This window comes from Zalophus californianus, chromosome 9 (assembly GCF_009762305.2).
Source record: "Zalophus californianus isolate mZalCal1 chromosome 9, mZalCal1.pri.v2, whole genome shotgun sequence".
NCBI classification, from domain to species: Eukaryota; Metazoa; Chordata; class Mammalia; order Carnivora; family Otariidae; genus Zalophus; species Zalophus californianus.
The window spans coordinates 33,480,362-33,507,554 of record NC_045603.1 but is presented as its reverse complement, the minus strand read 5'-3'; the positions used below and the strand labels follow the sequence as shown (position 1 = coordinate 33,507,554).

The following is a 27,193-nucleotide window of genomic DNA, read 5'->3' as shown; positions in this document are numbered from 1 at the left end:
TTGGAGTTAGGAGTTTGTATTAGAAAAGGGTCTAGGGTCTGTGTTCCTTTAGGAATCCAGGGTAGGGTCCAAACAAAGGTGAGTGGCAGGGGAACAATGGATGTTATTCCATAAATCACCGAAGGTAGGCGGTGTTGATGCCAGTGTCAGTCAAAGGTTTGTTCCAAACTAATGTCCTAGAACGTGTTTGGGATCCTGTTATCAGGTGTTTGGGGCCTAGGACAAAACTCAGGAAAGATTGGATTTCTCGCTTCCCCCTTGCAGTGGGAATCTAGCTTCCTTAGCTTATTCAGAAATGGGGCCTAGCAGAGACACAGCAGAGATCAGGCTTTCTAAATGGAGTCCCTTCAGCTTCCCTATCCAACCCCTAAGAATGTAAAAGAGGGATTTGGGAAGACTTTTATTCCCGACCTGGCGTGCCGCTCCTGCCCCCTTATGCTGCCTGCTAAAGAAAGAACACTGGGGTGGGGGGGGGGGACTGGGAATCAGAGCCCCAAGCTGAACTTGAGAAGCAAAAATACTAGTGAAATTCTAGGCATCTCCTAAGCAGGGCTACCATTTGAGGTGGATGTGTCTGTGACTCGGGAATGTATGGGTCAGGCACTGCGGCAGGGACAACCAAAGGGAAGAATTCCTCTAGGATTTTGAGCCCAGCTCTGGAAGGTGGCAGAAACCTGATATACACCCCCCTGCACCCCCCACAACAACGGCTCCTAGCTGTGTACATAGCCCTCCTCCCGGTAAAGCCTCTCACACAGCAGCCAGTGGGATAAACTCAGAGCAATCGGGCTGGTGAGCCTTGGCCACTAGCCTTTGTAATGACAGGCTGTTCTAAAGAGATTAACCAACCCTATGGCTTGCACAATGGGAAGCCAAGGGGTGGATGGTCATAAATAAGCCTTCCTTGGGACGGGATATGTGAAAATATATTTGGGTCTGTCTTCAAGAGCCTGAGACAGACCTTATTGTTTTTGATACCCCAGCTCCTAATCCACTGACAACCCCTGGCAATCAAGAATCTGATGCCCTAGCTTGGCTACAAGCTTTAGCAACTGACCCTTCGGTAGATATAGCAGATTGAGTACATAAAAAAGAATGGCTAGCACGGTGCCTGGGGACGCTGGCATATTGTCAGATTGCCCTTCAAGTACAATGACTTGGTTAACGCAGTAACATGTCCTGTGTGTTCTGTACAATGACCAAGGCAACTGTCAGAGGAGTCTGGGGCCATCCACCGGAGTTCTCAACCAGTAAGAGAGTGGCACATTGATTATATTGGTCCTTTCCTTTTGAATGAGTGTTCTAAGTATGCCTTGGTTTGTTGGATGCTGCATCAGGCCTAATCCAGGCTTTCTATTGTCGCCGTACAACCCAAGCTGCAACTATTAAGGGATTAAAGAAATGAGTACCATGTACAGATACCTTCGTTGAAGAGACAGTGATTGGGGGGTCACATTTCAAAGGTCATGATGTGCACTGGGCAAAAGAACATGACATGACAGTGAATGAAGGTCCCATCTACCCTACCACCCACAAGAGGCAAGGTTGGTAGAAAGGAAAAATGGAATGTTAAAGCAACAGATAAAATTGTTAGCAGATAAAACCACCTTGGCTGGATAGACTAAAGTACTGTCCCAGGCTTTAATACATTGTTGTTGTTGTTGTTGTTTTAACTATGATTATCTTTTTTTTTAAGTTTGTTTTTTAAATTCCAGTATAATTAACATACAATGTTATATTAATTTCAAGTATACAATCTAGTGATTCAAAAATTCTATACATGACTCAGCACTCATCACAAGTGTACTCTTAATCCCCTTCATCTATTTCACCCAGGCTTTAATACATGTAAATGACCAACCAGTAGGGCCTGTTGCCCCATATGCTAGATGGGCAACCCCTGCTGATGCACCCACCACCATAAATGTATGGAAGTTGTGGGAAACAGTCATTGCCCCAACTCTCACCACGATTCAACATGCTAAGCTGCTGAGAACACCAAGCCTCATCATGCCTGGGAAAAGATAGCTCCTGGAATTTACAATAGGATGTCCCACTGAGCTGGGTGAGTTACTTCATACCCCCGGGTCAGGAGGGGCTACTCAATCTCCACTGGGATCCCAGGATCTTATTGCAAATTGGGCTAAAATACGCTACACCTGGAATGGAACACACACCATTGAAAGAGGGGAGAAGGTGCGGGTCCTGATTGGGGATATCTTGCCCCAGGGCATCCCCTTGCACGTGAAAGTGCTGCCTCCTTCAGCCAACATGTATGTACAACCAGGTCACGTTCCTAAAGCTGCAACCTCTTTTTCCTCAAGGCCACAAGGGCACATTCTGTTTTTCCACTGGTATGCTCATTTGGCCACTATCTTTGTTCCCTCCGTTGGCTCGAAGGATGTAATAACACATACAAAAGCCCTTCCTGATTGACTCAGCAAGCCTTCAATGATAGCCAACAAAGCCTGTCCTCACTAAACACTGAAATGTCTCTGAGAATAGCTGTCCTCTGAAATAGGATGGCCTTAGACATTATTATTGCCTCACAAGGAGGCACCTACACTGTTTTCTAAACAGAATATGTGTTCATACTTGATGAGTCTACTAATGCATCATCCTTATTAAATCATGTAGGGACACAAGTGAACACTCTGAATGATCTGATGCCCAGCTTAAGGGACTGGATAATCAGTGGTTCAGATCATGGGCTCTTGAAGAAAAAGTTGTCACTGATTTTGGAATCATTGTCTTAACCTGTGTTCTTTTGTACATGTGTCTATTTTGTTGCTGTGACCTCTGCCTCTAATGGAGCTAGATAGCCACAGAAGGAGCCACCTCCATGCTAGTGAAACCCCTTGCTGACTTGGGAGCGCCAACTGCAGGAGAGAGGGGTAGTGAGATTGTAAGAGCCAGTCACAAGTGGTAGAATGTTGGGGGAGGTCATCGAAAAGACATGTCTACCTGTTGACTTAAAAGCTGGACCTGGGCAATCAGAGGCTTGTCACTCCCTCCCCTATCCTTGCAATGTGGATTCTGCTTGCCTTTCTCCCTCCCAGAAGCTCCTCCAAGGACATAGGCTAGAGAGAGTGATGTGGTATTGAGAACACCTACCTGTTCAGTATGTATGGCTGATCCCAGATAAGACCTCTACATAAACTTTTAAGATTTGGTGGGCACATTCAGGGATCCACTTGTCTTGCTGCTGCCCAAGACAAGCCTTATATGTAAGTTCCCTTTCCTTTTGAAAACTGACACCTACCAACCTGGAATGGGCTGCCTTGGTCTCTCTCTGCCCTCTGAGTACAGGGGCCAGTGATAGATTACACCTGGGAAGCTCCCAAGAGGGTTGCAAACCCACAAGGTCCAGGCCAAATACACAAGGGAAATATGTGTCATCCAATAGCAGCCCCTTACATGCTACTAGGTCCTGAGAGAGACAAAGCATGTAACCATGGGTTAACAATCAACTATATGGCCATTACTGCTCATTATAGGTTGGACATTTTAAGATCCACCAAGTCAAAAGACATAAACATCAGTGAACTGTCAGAAACATTGTAAAGTATATGTGGCATATCTGGGATCAAACTCTAAAAATTTAGAGGGAACAAAACTTCACAAGGAATTCACAGCACTCACCATAGTACCATAGTGCTGTGAATTGTGTAAGACTGATGAATCACAGACCTGTACTGCTGAAACAAATAATACATTATATGTTAATAAAAAAAAAGAGCTATGGTAAAAATCTCAATAGAAAATTAAAACAGAATACAAAAATATTTGAGTCATATGAGAAAAGATCGGAAAGGGAAGATGAAAAACAGATAACAAATAAAATGGTGATTTAAGTACCAAAAACGAAAACAAAAACAAAAACAAAAAAACTTCACAAGGAAGTAACCCAGACTCTCATATCGCCTACCACTCATGGCTATTACATGGTGTTGTGTCCCCGACAGGCACATATTTGTCCAAGAATCAAGGGTTGGTGTTCCAGCTCATGATTATGTCCAGGTACCCATTTCTAATTTGGGGAATTCATGCTTTCCATTCTTGCTTAGGTATCTTTGAGCCAAGAAGTTCTATTCCCAGAGGAAAGAATGCTTCCAACATGCAACATAGTTAAGATTGCAACTAAATTTAAGGTTCTAGACAAACCGTAAGAGACTTTTTTTTTTTAAAGATTTTATTTATTTATTTGAGAGAGAGAGAGCACGAGCAGAGGGGAGAAGCAGAGGGAGAGGGAGAGTGAGAGAGGGAGAAGCAGGCTCCCTGCTGAGCAGGGAGCACCATATAGGACTCGATCCCAGGGTCCTGGGATCATAACCTCAGCGGAAGGCAGACACTTAACCAACTGAGCCACCCAGGTGCTCCACCTCAAGAGACTCTTAATCATAGGAAACTAACTGAGGGTTACTGGTGGGGAGTGGGGTGGGGGAATGGGGTAACTGGGTGGTGGACATCAAGGAGGGTACATGATGAATGGATACTGGGTATTATATAAGACTGATGGATCACTGAACTCTACCTCTGAAACTAATAATACATTATATGTTAATTAACTAAATTAAATAAAAAATAATAAAATAAAAGATAAAAGCTGGAAAAAAATAAATTTGAAGTTCTGTGTAACCCTGGTAACTTTGGGTTCTTTGTGCCAGTACGTCAGCAGGCAAAGTTATGATCCTGCCAGAGATATCTGACTCCATTTTATCAAACAGTAGGGATGCATCTACTTAATGAATGTGTTCCATCTATATCCTGGGGCATCTCTTGCTGCTCACTTGTCCAGCATATTTTCAGCAACCTTGAATTGACAAGAGTATAGTGATCACCTAGTCTAGTAGATGTGGTGACCAAAAGGGGAAGGGGTATTTGTAATAGAAGGTGGAAGAAGAAGATGAAAATCAGGAACCAGTCTGGGTGGCTGTAGATGACAATGAAATGGAAAATTAATCCATACATTTAACATTTGGATACCAAATCTCATTTATTGGTAGTTGAAAATAAATTAAGAATACGGAGTTATGTTTGCATAAAGCAGAAATAGATATATTTCAAATATCTCTTTGTCATTTCTCATTTGAGTTTCTATAGATATATTATATGGTCCCTATCCAGATTATTTGCTTCCACTTTGACTTAATTGTCACGGTTTTAAACTGTGTCTCTTCAGGTAATTAATCATAATAGTCATTTGTTCGTTTAGTGACTAAGGTAAACTCTGTAGTTGCATCTGTTGATGTTATAAAATAAACTTCTGGATTTTATTTATTCACTATCCTATTTCACTACTGAACTCTAGTAATTATAGTTCAATAATCTGAAGTTAAATGTAATGAGAATATGTTTTGTGGAAATTATAATTTAATAGAAAAAATACTGAGAACCTTATTACTAAAATAAGGGCCTCGTTATCTAAAACAGTGATAACTAGAACAAATTTATTATTTTTTTTCCTGAGACGAGACATGGACATTTGAACATTTCCTTTTCTTGATATGAACATAATTTAATGTGGAGGTATAGTTTGCATGTCATTCCTTCATGTAATGAATTTGTCTTTTGTTTAAAATTTCAAAAGGAGTTTCTAGAGAGAATATAATTAAAATAGTGGCAATCATTCCAATCAAAAATTATGTTGGTTTCAATTATCTACATTTGAGTCCCTACATCTAAAGGGACTCAATTCTCTAATTTTATGTGAAATACAATGGTAAATTGTCTAGGAAGAATAGGGAATAATGAGGTAGCATGCTATGATGCTATTTATTATCAAGAGGTCCCCATCTTCCCTATCCATAACCCAGAACTGCATCCTCTGGACTCCCTCCAATGCTTGGCTTCCTGTTGGATTTAGCTGATGAAAGCTAAAAATAACAATAATATTTTAAAATAAAGATTTGGTTCCTAGAATAATTCTGCTGTGGTCAGAGAGTAAATTTTAGATTATTTCAGTCCTTTGAATTTGTTGAGATTTGATTTGTTTTCAAATCTCAACTGTCAATTAAGATAAATGGTCCATACTCCATAGGCATTTGAAAAGAATGTTTGTTCTACATTTGTTAATGGGCAGTCTTATTAATTTAATCATGGGTCAAAAGAGACAAGAAGGGATTTTCTAGCCATGCCATCGATGTAAAGTGTTGTAACCTTACCAAGTGATATTGGGAGTAATGTTTAGAGCTTTTGTCTGTGTTTCTAGAAATACATTAACAAGTTAGAAAATATGCAGGAAGGAGGATGGTATGTGAAGCTCTACAAAACTGTGTACTTTCTCTTCTTATACATATATCATGACAGTTAAGTGTCTGTTTCCCTTATGTGTTTTTTTATTGTCTTTTATATGTGTGGATAATATAATTGTATAGCTCTTTTGAGGTTTTCACAAATACTATTGGCTGAATAACAGAGTGACAGTATTATATATCTAGATACATTTTTACCTTCTAAAAAACATACACTTCAGAAATTGGATTATAAATTCCAAAATATTTGTATTACCATTTTTAAAATTTATATCTACCCAATCATTTCAACTAAAAAATGCATACTTTACTATATTTTTATATTTTTCTTTCATATACACCTGATTGCTGAAGACTCACTTTTTAAACATGAATTATCTTTGTCAGTTTCAAATTATAAAAAGCGGAGATTATTTTAAAATGGAAGTCTGTAACACATACACCTTTAAGATAGATGACAACTCTTCATGTGTAGAGTGTTATTCTAAAATACTTTTCAATGAATATTAAAATTTAAAATATTATGCAAGAAAGTAAGAAAACAGTAGAGACTGCAGTATTCTTTATTAACATGGTGAGGGTCTCCCAGCCAGATAAATCTCTTTTGCTCCATAGATCAGAAGTCAGATGCCTGGGTTTGAAATTCAGGTATTTTAAACAGAGAAAATATTAGTTTATGTCAAATTCACAACATTTAATCTGATTTTGTTCTTCTCAGAAAGGAAAATCCTTAATGATTAGGTATTTCAATTTATTGAGTTAAGAGAATCAATTAAAAAAAACATAGAAATGCCTTTAGGTACTTTAGTTTTTAATTTATCTGTCAAAAATAAATTTCATTATAATGAAGGAATCAAATGTATGAAGAAATATGTTTTATATGGAAATAAGGGTGTTACATTGCAAATATTGAGCTTTCTGTTGATACATTCAGAATACAAATTTTCTTGTGGCAGCATTTTGAGGCAATTATCTAGGATTTACTAGATGCAATAACAGTTGTATCAAAGTATACAGGGAGACATCCATAAAATCATGAAGTCTGTATTATGACAAGGATTCATGTCTTTAGATGGTCAGTAGGATATGAAAATTTTTGATAGCACAGTAAAACTTCCATGTGCAATTTCAGCTACATGTGTAGAACACCATGAAACAAAAATAATTAAGAGGTAGGAGATTAAACAAAAGACAATGTTTTTAAAGGTGTAAAGATCTGAAAGTCCAGGTACCATGGGAAATATTCTCCAAATAAAAATGAAAGTTTTAGTCAATAGTAACTTTCATAGCAACATATGCCCAATATTAATATTTAGTCTCTTGAAACAAAGCCCCTACTGTGTTTCCCTAACAACAAAGCAGCTATTTCCAAGTGGTAGTCACATTTTTGTTATGAAAATAAAACACCAAGATTTTTTTTTTTTAAGAGAGAGTGTATGTGAGATGGGGGAGGGGCAGAGGGAGAGGGAGAGAGAATCTTAAGCAGGCTCCATGTCCAGCACAGAGACTGACGCAGGGCTCTGTCTCACCACCCTGAGATCATTGACCTGAGTCGAAATCAAGAGTCAGACACGTAACAGACTGAGCCACCCAGGGGCCCCAAAACACCAAGATATCTGAGTGATTTCTTATTAAAGTTGCCCAATAAACATCTCGCTGCTTTGCTTTGTGGTATTTTGAGTATTACTATTTTAAAATCTGATCTTGAATTGTAAAAAAATCCGTGGATATGAAATTATTGAGAGTAAGAAGGAGAAAAGCAGACTAGAACTCTATCACACTACATTATGAGCCTCGTCTCTGTCAATAAACTCATGCACCAAAACGTATGGTTAAATCTGTGAACAGAAATTCTATTCATCACGCTTATTTTCAACTCTATCTTCTTAATCAACAATCGGGATGGATGTGACACAATCAGAACATTGTGAGGCCACAATCATGATGTATTAAGTCTCCTGGAATATATTCTGGGAAATAATATGGTTGATACAACCTCAGATCCTGAAAATTAATTTAGTTAGACTTGCTTTTTATCTGACTTATTTATATCACATTGCATCATTTAGAACATTTTAGGATTAATGCTCAACACCATGATTGGCTGAAGATTTATACCCCTGCTTCCTGAAACTCCATCTTATTGCCTAAGATGAATGCAGTGAATAAAGAACAGAAATCATTCACATTTATGGGAAGCCATCAAAATGCAAAGATAAGACTCCTGGCTTGAGAATCAGAAATCTCTTTCAGGTTTGGCCCTAAAAAACCTTTTTTTCAGTCTACACAAACACAAACTTCCTCATCCCCACTTTTTTTACTTTTTTGGTGGGATAAGGAGCACAGCCATAGAATTAATGCCTATTTACCTCCAACAAAATATATATCATCTCAGAATAATTGTAGTCAGGTAATCATATTAATATGAATACAAAATTTATTAAATCAATTCCCAAAACTGAGTATGGTCATAATGAAAATTGTTAGAATTTTCTATAAGAATTAGGCATGTAGGGGCGCCTGGGTGGCTCAGTCATTAGGTGTCTGCCTTCAACTCAGGTCATGATCCCGAGGTCCTGGGATGGAGCCCCGCATCGGGCTCCCTGCTCTGCAGGAAGCCTGCTTCTCCCTCTCCCACTCCCCCTGCTCAGGTATTCCCTCTCTCGCTGTGTCTCTCTCTGTCAAATAAATAAATAAAAATCTTAAAAAAAAAAAGAATTAGGTATGTGTAGTCTTCTTCAACTTCCCCATTCTAATGCAGGTAGTCAATTTACATTCTTAACAAAAGCTAAACTAGTAAAGTGGAGATCATTTAAACGTTATTAAAACTACACAAAGGGGCGCCTGGCATCTCAGGTCATGATCTTAGGGTCCTGGGATGGAGTCCTGAGTCAGACTCTCCAGTCAGTGAGGAATCTGCTTGTCCCTCTACCCTTCCCCCAGCCCACGTTCCGTCTCTCTCTTTCTCTCTCAAAGAAAAAAAAAAAAAACCTTAAAAAAATAAGATGGTTTAAAAAAATAATAAAGCTACACACAATATCCATTTTGTATGCATAATGAGGGCAGAGTTGTATTTTGAAATCATTTTTCCTTTACATTTCTCTTTATAAAATTAATTGAAAAGATAGGTAATATGATTTCTCCAACTGTGTTGATTGTTGTTTTACAAAATTGTTTTAGCAATTGTAGTTTCCTTGCTATTCTATATAAATTCTGGAATCAGCTTGTCCATATCAATAATAAAGCCTCTACAGTAATATTTTTTAGATTTATATCTAAGTATTTCATTTTTGGAGCTATTTTAAATTACGTTTTTAAATTCTTTTGTTTCCAACTGTACATTGCAAAAATACACAAACACTTGATTTTTGTTTGTTAGTCTTGTATGCTAAGACCTTTGATAAACTGACTTAGTAGTTTTAGGAGGTTTTGCTTTGTTTTCCAGAATCCTTGAAAATTTTACATAGACAGTTATGGCATCTGTGAACTGGGAAGTTTTATTTCTGCCTTTCCAAGCCGTATGTATTTTATTCCTTTTTCTTGATTTATTGCACTGGTTAGAACCTCTGGTAAAGGTTAAATGAAAGTTATAAGAAATCCTTGTCTTGTTCTTCATCATAGGAAGAAAGTTTTCAGTCTTTCACTATAATTATGATGTTACCTGTATGTTTTCTATAGATTTCCTTAATCGGGTTGAGGAAGTTCTTTCTCATCTATTCCTGGCTTGACGATTTTTTTTTTTTAGCGTGAAAGAATACTCATATTTTCAAATATGTTTTCTGCAACAACTGATATAATTTTTTCCACTCTCTTGACTACTAATAGGTGATTACATTGACTAATTTTTGGATATTGGACCAGCTATGCATTTCTGGAATAAACATTACTTGGTTGTAGTGAATTATTCTTTTTAATATGTTTGATTTGATTTGCTAATATTTTGTTATAGATTTTTATATCTCTGTTCCTGAAGAATATTGTTCTGCACTTTCCCCTTTATATGCTTTGTAAATGTCTCATTATATTATCAGGATCATAGTTAGTTAAATGAGTTGGAAAGTATTCTCTCCTCTTCTATTTTCTTGAAGAGATTGTATAGAACTGATGTTTCTTTTTCAATGGTTTGAAATAAATTGCCAGTGAAACCACTGGGGCCTAGAGATTTTTTATTCTAGAAGATTTTAGACAATAAATTCATACTTCCTTAATAGTTATAGAATATTCAAATTATCTATTTCATCTAGGGTAAATATTGGTAGCCTGTAACTTTCAAAAATTGGCCTGTATTCTCTAAATTGTTTAATTCCTTTGCAAGAAGTTGTTCATAATATTCTCTTGTTATCTTTTAACACCTGCAGGGTCTGCGGTGATAACCAGTCTTTTATTGTGGTTATTAGTAATTTGTTTGTGTCTCTCTCCTTTTCTGTCATTGTTTTGATCTGTTTGTTTGCTTGTTTAATTTTGCTTTTGTCTTAGAAACTCGAAAAGATAGAGAGAAAGGGTGTGTAAGAAGAAAGGCCTCCATCCTTCCCCCAGCCTACTCTCCCCAGAGGCAGGTGTCCTGACCAGCTCCTACCGCCACCCATTTTCAAACTCATATGTCAATAAAAGGCCAGGTTTGGGTTTTTTCTTTTAGTAACTGGAATCATGCTGTATGTATTGTTCCTAGCCCAGCACACTCCTTTGATCCATTACATATTCTACAGAATTAGTGTCACCGTTTGGGGTATTTCATTCTGCTGTTATAATTAGGTCCACTTTTGTGTGCAAATTTGAGTACAAGGGGTGGAATTTGAGGGGGAGACTCTCAGTTTGGGTCCCTGCTGACCTGAGGTGAAGGCATGTTTATAGCTATTTTGAATAATATGCCAAGGATATTCTTGCACAAGTATTTTTAAGGACAACTGTTTTCAATTTTACTGGTTATGTCCCTAGGAATAGACTTACTCTATCATACGGTAGATGTATTTTTTATTACATTTGCAGTGAGCAATCAAGGGATGAGATAATGTCTCTTTTCTGGGACAAAAAGCAGGTGTGTTTACTGCTTTCTATAAAAACAGTGGCTTCCCTGAGCTTAGAGTGTCTCAGCTGCTATACAAACCTAGAACATACACAGCTTCTATTTGGGTCCCTTTGTCATCTTCTGGGACTTGGGAGGCAGGAGACATTGATGTGTATGTTCTGATGTTCATGCTATTTGTTGATCTTTGAGTCACACGGCCCTTCATCTCTCAACCAGAAATCTCGGGCTTTCTGTCAGCATCTGTGAAACAGTTATAAGCTAAAATTAGCTAATTCATTTAGTTTGTAAGAAGGTAAAATCAAATCTGAGCCCTGGACAACAGAAAACCATATTGTAAAATTTGAAAGTCCAAACTTTTTAAAAAAATATTTTTAAGAATAAATAATGTAGTTATTACCTTTCTAAAGATATCTGAGCAATCAGACTCTCCTTGGATACTTTCCTTCTATAGTTACTATTTTTGTATGAGTCTCAGCAATGTAGGAAAACTTTGTGATGACCATTTTCTGGGTAAGAAAGCAGTTCAATGGACCACCTGTAGCCTGAATATATACCTTAGAGCATACTTAGAAGTTGAAGCTAAGTTGATAAGGCATTCAATATCTCTACTACTTACTTTGTCATATAATGTTGTTTATCTCTTTTAGTAACTTCTGTTTCTTTTTTTCCAAAAGAGGCACATATGTGACTAATACATCAGCAAATCCATTGAGTTTATTAATATAATTACAGCCTCATGTAAGTTTTATATATGCTTCGTAACTCCAGGTTATTTTTTTTAAAGATTTTATTTATTTATTTGACAGAGAGAGACACAGTGAGAGAGGGAACACAAGCAGGGGGAGTGGGAGAGGGAGAAGCAGGCTTCCCGCGGAGCAGAGAGCCCAATGCGGGGCTCGATCCCAGGACCCTGGGACCACGACCTGAGCCGAAGGCAGACACTTAACAACTGAGCCACCCAGTGCCCTGATTCCGGTTATTTTGTGATAACAAGTTTAACTAATCATAATCCTGCAACACAAAGTATGGTTGCCAAGTGGAAATCATAAGTGATGTTTAAATGATTTCTACAAATCTTAAGCATGATTTGACAGAAAAATAAAAAGAAAAATTTGTTTCTTCCTTTGCTGCTTGAAATATGGCATGGCTAGTAGCATTCTGAATGCAGACAGAATTTAGTTAAAAACATCAACCATAAAATCATTACAGCAAAGAGAGTTGATGGAGAGGATTATATAAAAAAAAAAAACATTGTATTAGATTACACAAGGCAATCATTTTTATTGTGAAAATTAAATATTTTAATATATTGATTAAAATAATTCTTAAACATGTTAATAAATATTTTAACGCACATCTATTAAATATTATACGTAAATTACTGAGGGGAGAATTTAACTCTAAATGAAATTACTTTGGTTGAGAAATATCATTATTTTGAATATAGACTAAAATAAAGAGTAATTTTTCAGTTAATTCTAAAAAAGTTGACTCCTTTTAGAAAAGTCTTCTTTTGGAGCGCCTGGATGGCTCAGTCGTTAACCGTCTGCCTTCGGCTCAGGTCATGGTCCCAGGGTCCTGGGATCGAGCCCCACATCAGGTTCCCCGCTCAGCAGGAAGCCTGCTTCTCCCTCTCCCACTCCCCCTGCTTGTGTTCCCTTTCTCGCTGTGTCTCTCTGTCAAATAAATAAATTGAAAAAAGAATCTTTTAAAAAAAGTCTTATTTTTCAACTTAATAGAAGTTTATTAAATTGAGTTTATTTTTTTAAAGACCAGAAGTAAACTTTAATTTGTGTTTGAGTAGGCCTCATCATCTGCTAATTTACAAATATGATGGTATGTATGCCCACCCACTCTAGTCAGAAGTTTATTGTTCTGTAGGAACTCCATCAGAATAAGAGCTTTACCACTAAAGGTCACTTTATGTTAAGATACAGGCTGATGCTTATACATGATCATTTGAAACTTCAAAATAAAGGGTAATATCATTTATTTTTCTCATGGATAATTTCTCCACTATGTTTTATATACTTAGCTCAGAGTGACTCTGAAGTCAAAAATATTCCAGTAAGAAATCAATGTAGAGATTTTTCTGTAAATAAAGGTTCTTTGTGACTTGAAATTGTCCCATAAAACAAAAATTTGTAAGGATATTACCTGTCCTGTGAGTTTATATGAGATAGTTTATATACCAAATGTGAATGTCATTTTTACCTATATGCATAGCTTGCAAAACTTTTTTTCAAAAATAAGATTTTTAAAAATCAAGATTGCCTCCAGATCATGTATCATACTTCATTTCTATCAGTCAAAGATACAGACGTATTGACTGACAACATTGAACTTGTTCATTCACCCAGTGGGCTTTCCATAATATTTACCTCGATAGAAAACTATGGGAAAAAAATAGAAATGAACCATCTTAAGTGAGTTGCTCTAATGTACTGTGAGTGTCCATAAATCATGGCTAGTAAAATTCTTTCAACCTGTGTTAATTTCAGAGGTCATGAATTAACTGACTTTTGGTATTAGAATATATAAGTTTTAAGATCAGTCCCAACACATGGGAATTATGGGTACTATACAAAAAATATTCAACAGAAAGCCTTAGGCTTCAAGATTCAGGAATGTTAGAATTTACACTAATGAAGTATATAGCTTCAAGCAAACTTTCAGCCAGCAACTGCAGGACTAGCAGGAATTTTATAGCAGAAGAAACAAGAGGACCAATTCAGATTTATATTGTTGACTCATGGTTAAACTCAGTCTTTTCAAAGAAATATAAAACTGTGACTGGCATATGATATATACTTAATAAATATGTTTAATCAATAAGTAAAACATTATATTAGGAAAACCACATTATTACCTACATACCATTGCCCCACCGCTACCATCTCCATAACCCATTGATCAGGAGCAAATAGATTTCTCCAACAGCTCTGGTGAAATCAGGGCATTGAAAAAGTCCTGCTCTTATTAGAAGTCAAGGAAAACAGGAAAGCAATAACCTCGTAATGCAAGGGTTCATAAATTATAATCCAAAGAATGTCTCTTCTAATGTGTTTTCCTCAAGGGGCAATGAGTAAAACTCTTACCTGAAGAATTATTTGGTGAGGGAGAAGTAATTGTGGGTTCTTACTTAACAATTTTACATAGCTTTCCAACAAGAATTATCAAACTCTCATAACCTCACCAATAAGAGATTAAAAAAGGCAAGCTCAGGGATGAGGGATAAATATTTATCAAATGAAAGTATAAAACTCTGGCATGCAGAAAATATCTTGAACAATAAATTTATAAGAAAAAGTAGGCAACACCATATAAAAATGGACTGGAGACTTGCATAACCATTTCAAAAAAGAAGACACATAAATGTTGACTTTCTGTCATCTGTGTATGTATGTATGTATCTATCTGCAAGCTCATAGTAATCACTGGGATTCCAATACATACTCACCAGAATGGCAAGAGTTAGCAAGACTAACAATACCAAATGACAACAAGGATGAAGAGTAGCTTGAACTTTTGGTGGTACTATAAATTTTGAAAAACTATGATGGTACCAACTAAACTGAATGTAGGCATAACCTATAATCCAACAATTTTAATCACAAGTACATAATTAATAGAAATACCTACAAATGAGTACTGAAAGACATCTGTAAGGTGTTAATAATATAGTAGCCCCAAACTGAAAACAATCCAAATGTTATTTAAAGGTAGGGTAGATAAGTAGTTTTTGGTATATTTTTACAATGGAATATCATATGACAATGAAACAAATATGCTAATAAAGCTCACATCAACATGAAAGAATCTCCAACATAATATTCAGTGAAAAGTCAAACACATAAGATTATGTACTGAAAAAAAAAGATTATGTATTGAATTACTTGATTTATATACAATTTAAAATCTGGCAAAATTAATCTATGGGTTGTTAAACACTAGCATAATAGTGATCTTTTGGAAAGAGGGTGCCAGTGTGATTAGAAGATCTTATGAATTTGTCAAATGAACACTTGTTAATTGTGCCAGATGGTGACTACAGACCACAAGAGAAATTGAAATACAGAAGCTTATTTTTCAAGGGTTCTGTAGGAATTTAAGGGGCCACAGAGAGAGGTTTAGGCAGAGTGTAGACAGAATTGGGAGTAGGGACACATGCCTTTTTTAGGGTCTATGAATGGAGTGCTTTGGGGTTCCCAAGCTAAGGCCATATTGGTCGGTTCAACTCAAAAGAATGGGTTTTGGTAAGCGCTATAGGGGTCTTATCTAGTGGGCACAGAAGGGGAAGGCATTGGGAGGCAGAGGAGACTGTTCACAGGGCTGTTGGAGGTCATACCAGGAACTTACATATACTCGTGACTACAGGCTGCTATCTAAGGCATGCACTTGCTTGAAGGACAGGTGTCAGTGTAAGTTGACTGCAGGCTGCTTAGCCACCCAAAATGGATGCAGAGCAATGCAGTACTACCAGAGAGTAGCTAAGCTATACCCTCGACAGAGGGGTAATAGGAATGATTTCTGTGGTGTTGGTAATGTGCTATTCTTGGTTGGAGGAATGATATTTACATGACCATGTTCACTTGGAGAAAATGTATACAACCATAGTACTTTTCTATACGTATGTCATACGCTGATTTTGTTTAAAATTCCCATGAATTTATGAAATGATTATTATTCAGTATACAAACCTACAGGTTTTTCAGTGCATAAAACACAAAATGCATTTGAAGTGCACATTGTTAGGTTGGTACAAATTGGATACTTTTTTTTCCTGCTTTTATTTTTCATCAGTTGACTGACTCATTCTTATTTTCACTGAAGTCTCCTCAACCTTTGTTTATCGAATAATTTAAATGAGTAAATGTGCCGAGATTAGAGGCAGAATCTTTTTTTTTCCTGTAGAAAAAGAATTAGCAAGTTTTCTGAATATTTGTAATGATCCACAAGGAAGCATGACAACTTCAAAAAAATCTGTGAAACTTGATGCAAGTGGGGGTAGTCTTAAGTCTCTTTTTGCCTTCTTCAAAGTAAACTAGATCTTTGAAAATAAGTATTTGGATCTGTCAGCAAGACACAAAGATGAAGTATGCCTGGAACGCCACTGTCTGCTCAATTTGCAAGGACCCCCTTCAAGTTTTCCTGGTGTGCTGTACGGTGAACTAGGTCATCTCAACACCTCTTTTAAGCAGAATAACTTGAAGAGTTGTGTGAATAACTCCTCAACTCTTTCTAGCTCTGCATCAACATCAGATGAACCAGAATGAACATTCAGCTGGATGCTATGTCCTTAAGATCAGAAAGGCATAAATTTCAATCTAGAGAGAAATGGACTTTTTTTTTTTTTTTTTTTTTTTTTTTGCCAGGGAGAGGGAGGAATTTATCCCAATTCAGAAATGGTGAAGGAAGGCCGCCCCCCCACCTCCACTTCTAGGTTTCAATGAGAGGAACTTTATGTAAGTCTTAATATTCTATTGTCAAAAGGAGAATTGAATAAAACACAGTTGGAAATATTTTGAATTTTTGAATATTAAATATTCAAATTAAAAATTCAAATCTTCAAATACTTGAATACTAAGAAGAGTAACTGGAAATTTTACCTCTAGGTTGGTATGGTGTGATAAATGATTTGCTGGCATTGACTATGGTTGCAGGATGGCCAAATAATCATGTGAAGAGTAAAGCAAAAAACTAAAATAAAAATAAAGCGTTTGATCAAATTCAGTTTTACTTTTCAATTTTGCTAGTAACTTTATTGAATCGAGTAAATTCAGCCAAAATCAGAGAACCCCCACATGTACTTTGATCATCTAACCGACTTTAGAGTTCCCATATTTTTCATGAAACTTTAATTCTTTGAAATATCCTCTCTCTCACACGCACACACTGTTTTGCACACACTCTCACACACAACTTACAAACACATGCTTACATTTGAATGCACACCCATGGACATTCACCCAGTTTTCCTAATGGAGTAGGCCCAGGGCAGGCCTTCTATACTCTTTCCTTTTGAGACAGTGTATATTACTGATGGTACATATCCACAGACTGGAGGCAGTTACATTCAGCCTAGTACAGCTGTCAGGTGATTCAACAGGTGTTGTGTCCGCTCATCAATATATATTGTGGGTAACATGGTTGGTGTCATTAACGACGTTACTTGTAACCTGAATATTCCTTTCAGATCCAAGAAATGTCAATTGCTAAAGGCAGTTTTAGAAACCATAGAAAGTAGTTAAACTGGAGTTTATGGGTGATGTGGTAGGGGTATAATAAAATCTGTAGGGTCCTCCTGAGTTAATATAACTTTTCAGAACTTATCCTATATAGGCAGAACAGCACATCTACTTACCCGGCTTGAAAAATCATCTTCAGAGAGTATCTTCAGGCCTGGCAACTCCTCTTATGCTTTGCTGGACATTTATGCTTTTTTCATAGTAAACTCTGTTATAAAATTTCTAAGTCAGAGACTTCCTTTCTCAAAACTCCAACTCAGTCCTTTGCCTACTTTATGTGATAAAATAAACTGAAAACTCCTGGGCTAAGCAAAGTCTAGCTAGCCTCTTTATTGCAGGTCTTCTTAGAGCCTTCGATATACTGATGGGCAATTATGAACTTCCAAGCAGAGTATACAGCCTGTAGTATTAACCAAACTCACTTGACCACATACCTCTTCTTCAAGGGGCTTCTTCCAACACTAGTATGTGTTGAACACATTATGAAAGTCAAGAGTCTATACAGCTATTAATTCAATAAAGATGTATTATACCCAGCTATTTATCAGGAGCTTTTTAAGCTATTAAGGGTACAGAAATGAACAAGGCTATAAAGTAATTATTCTCTTGGAGACCACATTTTAGAAGATGGGAGACAAAATAAAGAGCTAAATAGTAAATAATAATAGTAATATTATAAGCATATGAAACATATACTACTTGCTGTAACAGGAATAATAAAGGTCTTTGGTCTGACGCAGGTGTCTCACAGCTTCTGTCAGCATCCAGGAAACGAACAAGTTAACACGTTTACTTGCTAGTACGGTAAATCTCAGATCTTCTCCCAGAAGTGGATGGCTGTCGTTTGTTGGTAGCTGCTAAACTTACTCCAATGGTAGAGAAGGGGTTTCTTTTGTCAAAATCTAGCCTCAGTAACCCTCCCCACCCCACGGGAGGCAAACTCTACATTGTATTTCTTGTCTGTTTTAGACAGGAGAGTTTCCTCTCCCCCTCCTTCGGTGGTGGTGAATCACTGCTCATTATTGTGGTTTTATCCTTGACCCAAGAGAGTTTCTTGGCCTTTCAGTCAGTGGAGTGAGATATATCCTGCTACTGAAGCAGTTTTGCTTCTGCTCTTCTGTAGAAAAAGTGGCTTGGGGCACCAGGGTGGCTCAGTCCGCTAAGCGTCTGCCTTTGACTCCGGTCATGATCCCGGCATCCTGGGATCAGCCCCGCTCAGCCTGCTTCTCCCTCTCCCCCTGCCCTCCCCCCACCTGCCTGGTATTCTTGCACACTCTGCTCTCTCTTTCAAATAAATAAATTAAAGAAATCTTTAAAAAGAAAAAGTGGCTCTTTGACTATGGCCTAGGGCCAGAGAGTTTGTTGCTTTCCTCCAAGGTTTAAGATTTTTTGCATTAGAAAGTAGGCAGATTTCCTTCTCTTGAATCCCAGCAGCAATCACCACTGGTTCATCAACAATACCAACACCTCTCTTCTCTTGCCCTACCCTTAATCTTTTTAGTAAGCACTAATAAATGCTCAGGGAAAAGAACATGCAAGGGAGTGTAAACTTCCCTTGCATCTAGGTCTCTTAGCTAGTGACAGTTTTCAGTTTAGTCCCAAATTTGCTCAATTTTTAGCTGATTTCTTCTTTCATATGTGCAGTGCCCATCCCTTCCTCCCATGTTCTGCCAATTTTCGAGTGTCCATTTTTCATTTGGGAACTCCATTTTCTTGGTTGCCTTGCAATCTCTTCTCTCTGAAGCACTCATACAAAAGGTATGATTTTTGTACATTCTCCAGAGTCATCTCATTTTTCACACCTGGGCTCATTGCCCACCTGGGCTGGTGTTCCGGCCTGTTAGGAGAGCAGGAGCTGAGGCGGTATGGCAGTCGCTGCTGTGGCCTGGGAGAAGGGAATGATTTTATCCAGAACCATCACTGCTTGCTGCTCCTCTTGTAGGGCCCGTGCCTTTTACATCCGGGGTCTTCTGCAACATGCTGGTGATGCTGCTCACGACCGCCCTCATATTCTTGGCCTGCCAGCATGTTATAGGATTTGATGAGCTAAAGACTGATCACAAGAACCCCTGAGACCAGTGTAATACCCTGAATCCTCTTGTACTTTCAGAATACCTCATCCATGTTTTCTTTTCTTTTTTTTTTTTTAAAGATTTTATTTATTTATTTGAGCAAGAGAGAGAGCACAAGCAGGGGGAGTGGCAGGCAGAGGGAGAAACAGGCTCTCTGCTGAGCAGGGAGCCCGATTCGGGACTCGATCCCAGGACTCCAGGATCATGACCTGAGCTCAAGACAGACACTTAACTGACTGAGCCACCCAGGTGCCCCTCATCTGTTTCCTTCTGTGTCATGTTTCTTTGTGCAGCAGAGTGCCTTATACTGGGTCTCAATATGCCCCCTTTGGCATATTGTATTTGGAGGTATTTGAATTGACCAGTCATGAGTACACCAGGACATCATGACCCCATGGCCATCATGAATGCAGATATTCTAGCATATTGTCAGAAAGAAGGATGGTGCAAATTACCCTTTTATCTTCTAGCTTTTTTTTTTTTTTTTTTTACTACTTGAGCAGTATGATCCATGCTTTGGTGAGCTCTTAGAGCTTCCAAAGGAAGGGATTCTATTCAACAAGATCTTCTTTCCAAGAGTAGCCTTTGGAATTTGATCAGTTACTTTAAAAAATGATTCAGTTTTTAAATGTTTCCACATATTTCACTTATGGAAAGACTGTTTCCCTATGTTAGCCTGGAACAAAGAATTTAAATGGAATTACATATAAAATAATGCAAAATGATTACCTATGGTGTTGACAGGTTTGAACTTGCACTCCTTAAGGAACAACCATAATCCTCTGAATGATTGCATTAATTATTGACTGTCCTTGGTCCATTGGAAGTTTTTCTTTATAAGAACTTGTCAGGATCATTTTGATTTTATTGAAATGCTATCTAATTGTAAGTTAGCTGTAGATACTGGGTGATTCAAGTACTGAAAATACGTACCTGACCTGTGGGAAACTTGGTGGGTTTCCTCATCTATCATGTTAATGATTATATATGGATCCACTTACAAGTGTAATAAAAGTGGAATTTTTTTTTTCTCTTCGACTTGAATATTATCCCTCTGTACTACAGGAATGAGAAATTTCACATATTTCCATCAGAGTAATATACTTGCTTGAATTCTTAAGCATAAGTGAACATGACATAAAAATATATGCTGGACTTAAGAATGCATTTAAAGCGATTTCAAATGTGTTTTTATATGCAAGACATTACTTATTAAGAAACTGATTATTACACTTATTGTTCTCATATGGTGGTAAGATATTTTCAAAAATTTGCAAGTACTTTAGATTTTCAAAACTGAATGAGAGAGAACATTGTATAAGCATCCTGCTGTCTCTTTAGCGCAATACAACTCTGAAATTAAAAAAAAAATGAGAGCAACATTGTTTTGTAGTGCTCTACACAACATATAGTGTTTTATATTCTAAGTGGAAACAATTTATAATACTTATAAAGCAGGTATCTGCATATGGAAAGTTTCATCTGAGTGACTTGAAATACTGGCTTGAAGATTCCAGTTTATACCTCACTTCCCCAAGGTATATACAGATCAATTCCAACAAAATTAAAGCTGTTTCCAAACATTTTATTTTATTTTATTTCATTTTTTAAAGATTTTATTTATTTATTCATGAGGGACAGAGGGAAAGAGAGAGAGAGAGAAGCAGAGGGAGAAGCAGGCTCCCAAGGAGCAGGGAGCCCGATGCGGGACTCGATCCCAGGACCCCGGTATCATGACCTGAGCCGAAGGCAGATGCTTAACCATCTGAGCCACCCAGGTGCCCTGTTTCCAAACATTTTAATGTAGAACTTAATTGTTAAAAATATTTTAAGTGTTTAGTGAAGCCAGTATCTCCTTCAAGATAAGTGTCTATCCAAGAAATAACAAGTGTTGCCAAGGATGGGGAGAAAAGGAAACCTCATGCACTGGTGGGCATATAAATCAGTGCAACCATTATGGAAAGTAGTATGGAGGTTCCTCAAAAAATTAAAAATACAAATACCATATGATCCGATAACTTCACTGCTGCGTATTTACCCAAAGAAAACAAAAACTAATTTGAAAAGATATGTTAATCCCTATGTTTATTGCAGCATTATTTATAATAGCTAAGATATGAAAGCAACCTAAGTGTCCATCAACAGATGATTGGATAAAGAGAATGTGGTATATAGATACCATGGAATATTACTCAGCCATAAAGAGAATGAAATCTTGCCATTTGTGACCACATTGATGGACCTAGAGTGTATCATGCTAAGTGAAATAAGTCAGAGAAAGATAAATGCCATATAATCACTTAAATGTAGAATCTGAAAAACAAAACAAATGAGTAAACAAAAGGAAACAAAGAACAGAAAAAATCACATAAAAACAGAGAACAAACTGATGGTTGCTAGAGGAGAGGGACGTGGAGAATGAAGGGAATTAACAGATATAAACTTCTAGGGGGGCCTGGGTGGCTCAGTCGGTTAAGCATCAGACTGGCTCAGTTCATGATCTCAGGGTCCTGGGATTGAGCCCCATGTCCAGGCTCCCTGCTCAATGGGGAGTCTGCTTGTTCCTCCCCTGCTCCCCCTGCTTGTGCTCTCTCTCTTTCAAGTAAATAAATGGAATTAAAAAAATTAAATAAAGAAGAAATATAAACTTCTAGGGGCGCCTGGGTGGCTCAGTCAGTTAAGCATCTGACTTTGACTCAGTTCATGATCTCAGGGTTCTGGGATCAAACCCCACGTCCCGGGCTCCCTGCTCAGTGGGGAGTCTGCTTGCCCCCCCCAACTCGCTTGTGCTCTCTCTCTCTCAAGTAAATAAATAAAATCTTTACAAAAATTTAAAAAAAAGAATGAAACTTCCAGTTTCACTGATGAAAAGTACAGCATAAGGAATATAATCAGTAGTATTTTAATAACGTTGTATGGTGACAGATGGTAGCTACACTCACCATGGGAAACATGGTGTAATGTGTAGAATTGTTGATTCATTATGGTGTATGCCTGAAACAAACATAACTTTGTATGTCAACCATACTTCAAGAAAAAAAAGTGTGTCTATCAAGCCTAAAAAGATAATGGAAATTTAAGTATAGAATATGATAGTTTGTCTTGTGTGTATTCAATGAATTGCCTGAATAATATTTTAAATCAGGTAATGTTACACTGAGATGTGAACTACAGCATATATTAACATTTTGTTTTTAGCATAAAGTGGAAGTAATGTTTATTGATTATACACTCTTTTTTCCATCTACATATTTAATGTCTACTATATGCCATACATGAACTGTGGAAAAAATATAGATTAGCTGGAGCCTCTGCCCTAAAAGAGTATATGCTGAGGAAAAAGACACGAAAAAATTGTTTTAAAATCTATAATAGAAGTAAGTACAGGAACAGAAAGCTATAAAGGAAGAAAGACAGGGGAAAGGAAAATTCAAGTTTTTATTTACTAAGCTTTACACTAATTCATTGAATCCTTATAATTGCCCAGTTTACTAATTATTACATCAATTTTTACAGATGGGAGAAAAATGGAGTTCTTTAGTCTTAAAAAGAATAAAAAACATACCCCAGGTTTCATTTAGTATGTTTTAATTTGGTGAAATACAACTAAAAAAAGGGACCAAAAGTTCTTCCAAATTATCCAGATAGTATGCAATTTGATTAATTTTATAGTACATTGGTATTGTTGCCCTGTGGATAAACAGCTTAAGGTCATTTGCAAAAATGATATCAATTTGTTTAAGCATTGGAAAACATTATGTGTGCATTGTAGTTTTATTGGCAAAATATTCTTTCCAAGCACTGGAAAGCTATTAACTTAGTCAATAAATGGAACAGAGTTATAAGGTTATATAGGACCCACAATAAACATGAATGTATGTATCATTTATCCTATCAAATGTGAGTCTCTATTACTGCTTATGATTTACCCACTTTATTGTCTAAAATTAGCTATGTTTACCAGGATGATTTTGAGAAGGATCTTTGAAGAATGTGGGGCCCCTGGTTATTTACTTTGAACGGGTCCCCTCTATTTTCTTGAAAACTCTTAAGGCATTGAAATAAGGTTAAAATAAACGTTCAGGAAATAAATTTAATTTAATAATTTAAATTTAATTTAATAAATTTAATCCTTTTAAGAATGTGTGGGGAAAAACAGGAAGATGGTCCAAATTTTGTTGTATGGGGTAGAGGCTGGGGGAGGGTACTTATGGAACAGGAGCTCCACTAACTCTGGAAACTTTCTTCTCAATTGGTTGCAGCCTATCGTTGTCCATCCTGAGACCAAGTCCACAATTCTCAGAGCAGTTGTGTAATACCAAGCTCCTTTCAAATTAGCAAAGATGAGATTATATTTAGCAGGTTTTGAAGAAAAGATGTTCTTACTGCCTTTTAATGATTTTGAGAAATAGACTATACATGGTAACTCATTTAAAAAATGTATTTCCTTATTCTAGAAAAGAGTAATATATAAATTTTTCTGTAACTCTAACATGCAAGAATGTCTACTATTCTTTGGATTAGAACACTTGACATTGAAATTAAAAATTACAGGGGCGCCTGGGTGGCTCAGTCGGTTAAGCGTCTGCCTTCGGCTCAGGTTATCATCCCAGGGTCCTGGGATTGAGTCCCACATCAGTCTCCCTGCTCAGCGAGGGGCTTGCTTCTCCCTCTCCCTCTGCCTGCCACTCCCCTCTGCTTGTGCTCTCTCTCTGTCAAATAAATAAATAGAGTCTTAAAAAAATAAAAATAAAAATTACAAATAAATCCTGTTTTTATCAAGCAGCTAAAAAGTAATTACTTTTATATATATGATTTTTTTATAACCTAACATAATAACATAAAAATCTTGATAGGAGGATTATGAATAGGAAATCAGTGTCCCAGTTATGAGTCAAACACAAGGAATTTAAAATAAATTATTTATGAGGAAAGCTAGAGAACCAACGCATTAAGAAAAGTCCTTTTGTTTGTTGCCTGGTTTATAATTTGCATTACCTTGCCATCTAGTGGTTAAAACAGGTATTAAAAATAAAAGTATTCTAACACCTTGGTACCAGAGGCAGAGTGTATATAGAGACACCTAGATTTACTACAAGAGATAGGAATATAATGTGCAGTGTATTTCGAATACAGGATCATAAATCATATTTTAAGATTGGAAAGAGAAAGAAACCCTTAGGCGCAAACACAATAGAGGTACAAGCAAGGACTCCAATCAGCCTATCAAGTATTTCACATTTAGTGATTCTCTGTTGGTGCTCAGTGCTTAGTGTTTATTCACAAGCTGGCTTCCCTTGTCTGAAAACATAGCTAGATCCAGGTCAGGCATACCTAGACCAAATAGGATGGTGATTCCACTTTAGGGCTTGATAGTTTAGCTATTCCATGCAAGCCTCACTTCTGGCAAAAGAAAACACAGTTGTTGACATTGGACTTGCCCAAGTTATTGTGAAGTTTCATAATAACCAAACCTTGTTGAATATATTAACAAAAGATATTCTTTTTTTTATTATGTTATGTTACTCATCATACATTACATCATTAGTTTTTGATGTAGTGTTCCATGATTCATTGTTTGTGTATAACACCCAGTGCTCCATTCAGTACGTGCCCTCTTTAATACCCATCACCAGGCTAACCCATCCCCCCACCCCCCTCCCCTCTAGAACCCTCAGTTTGTTTTTCAGAGTTCATAGTCTCAACAAGAGATATTCTTTTTTAAAAAAAAGATTTTATTTATTTGAGAGAGAAAGAGCACGATTGGGGGGAGGGGCAGGGGGAGAAGCAGACTCCCGCATGATCATGGAAGCCTGCCATGGGACTTGATCCCAGGACACTGGGATCATGACCTGAGCCAAAGGCAGTTGCTTAACCAACTGAGCCACCAACGTGTTGCAACAAGAGATATTCTTACTGGAGTTAAACATTGAATGATCTCTTTTCTAGGGAAAATTATGAGGAAATATGGCATTCTAGTTATCACATTTTGTTTTACTTACCTTAAATTCATTTTTAAAGTTAAATCTTGTTTTAAAGGAGAAATTTTTATATCAAGTATGTGAAAGCTCAGAGGTTGCTGAGCATAGTCATTTGTCAAATTTTGGTTGGATGTGGACCAACCAAAAAGTATATAATAAAAGTTAAAATTTATAAAGAGAATTCTTATTATTAGCAACACATTAGTATTTTCTTTCTGAAATTTGAATTAAAATATGACAGTTTAAACCTGATTAATATTTTCTTTCATTCCTGGTGGAAGCATCACTCTATCACATCTCTTAAGTTATGGAATAAATATGAGGACTCAGAGACAGAGGAAGGGAAGCTGGCACATGTCATAAATTGAGGAATTTAGGTCTACTCTGGGAAAACCAGCATGTATGGTAACCCTAACAGTGCCTCACATCGACACTCTCCTAAATATCTTTTCGGCCTTAGGTACAAGTTAGTTCTTTGAAACTGTGTTAACTCTTACCAAGTGTATATTGAACTAAACAGTATGGTTAATTGTTTTCTGCGCAGAAGGTTAATTTCCTCTTGTCTAAATGTATTTTGGGTTCAATTTATTGACTTCATCAACCATTAGTCAGTAATCATTGTCAGCCCTGTGAAATCGTTGAGAGTAGACAATTTTACTCTGGAATATTGAAGCTGGTATTTTTTTTTTTTTTTTTTTTTAGCAACTATCATCACCCTTAGGCTGTCCCTAATGAGATACCTCCACTTGGATATCATGTAGGGCCCTTGGATGGTGAATCTTTTACATTTCATGTTTTGTTGTTGTTGTTGTGTACTTGTTTTGCTTGGTTTAAACTAGTGCAGTTAAACATCCCTGTGGCCTGGTATAGCAAGAAGGGAACATTCAATCTGAGGATAACTGCGGGGAGATGCCAGGGAGTCAGGTTTTAAGAGTGTGTGTGTGTGTGTGTGTGCACACGCGTACATTTCCTTTTGTCTTTCCCAGAACCAAGGGGCTTTTATCCCATTTGTTAATTCCACTGAAGCACTTGCAGCCTCTTGGTGACCTTTTGGTGATCAGAAGTGCAGGAGATCTAAATCCTTTCCTAATGGCTCTGATTGGCCTCGCTTGGAGCAGGAAGACCCTATTTAACGAGTGGGCCACTGAAGATAATGCGGGAGGAACAGGAGAAGATAAGCCTAACGTTCTAGTCAAGTAAGATCTGAATCATTGGCCATTTCTTCTTGATACATGCTAAGAAAGAAAGTTAAAAAAAAAAGGCTAGTTATTAAGAGAGAGTTAAACTAATCATTCTGTTATTTCATGTAATTATAATTGGAACTTCTTAATATAAATTTCTTAGTTAAAATCCATGTGGATATTTACTTTTTCTTCTGAAATACTAGTGATGCAATTTAACCTTCAGTTTAAAATTTAAAATATTGCTAAAAATTCAGATTCAAGTTTGTCTCCTCTGTATCTACTCAGGTCTATTTCATTTTCAACAAAAACATCCACAGCTTCACAAATGGTTAGTCCATGACTCCAAGAAAAGTCACTAGTATTTTAGGGAGGGTTGCTTAATATTATTATCTAGAGAAAAATGCGGGTTTTTTTAAAAAAAAGATTTG

The 27,193-nt window shown here is 37.0% G+C and overlaps 1 pseudogene; it reads left to right on the top strand.

The window, feature by feature from the left end:
- Positions 1-19,502: 19,502 nt before the first annotated feature.
- LOC113923052 lies at positions 19,503-20,131 on the top strand (annotated as a pseudogene).
- Positions 20,132-27,193: the final 7,062 nt, after the last annotated feature.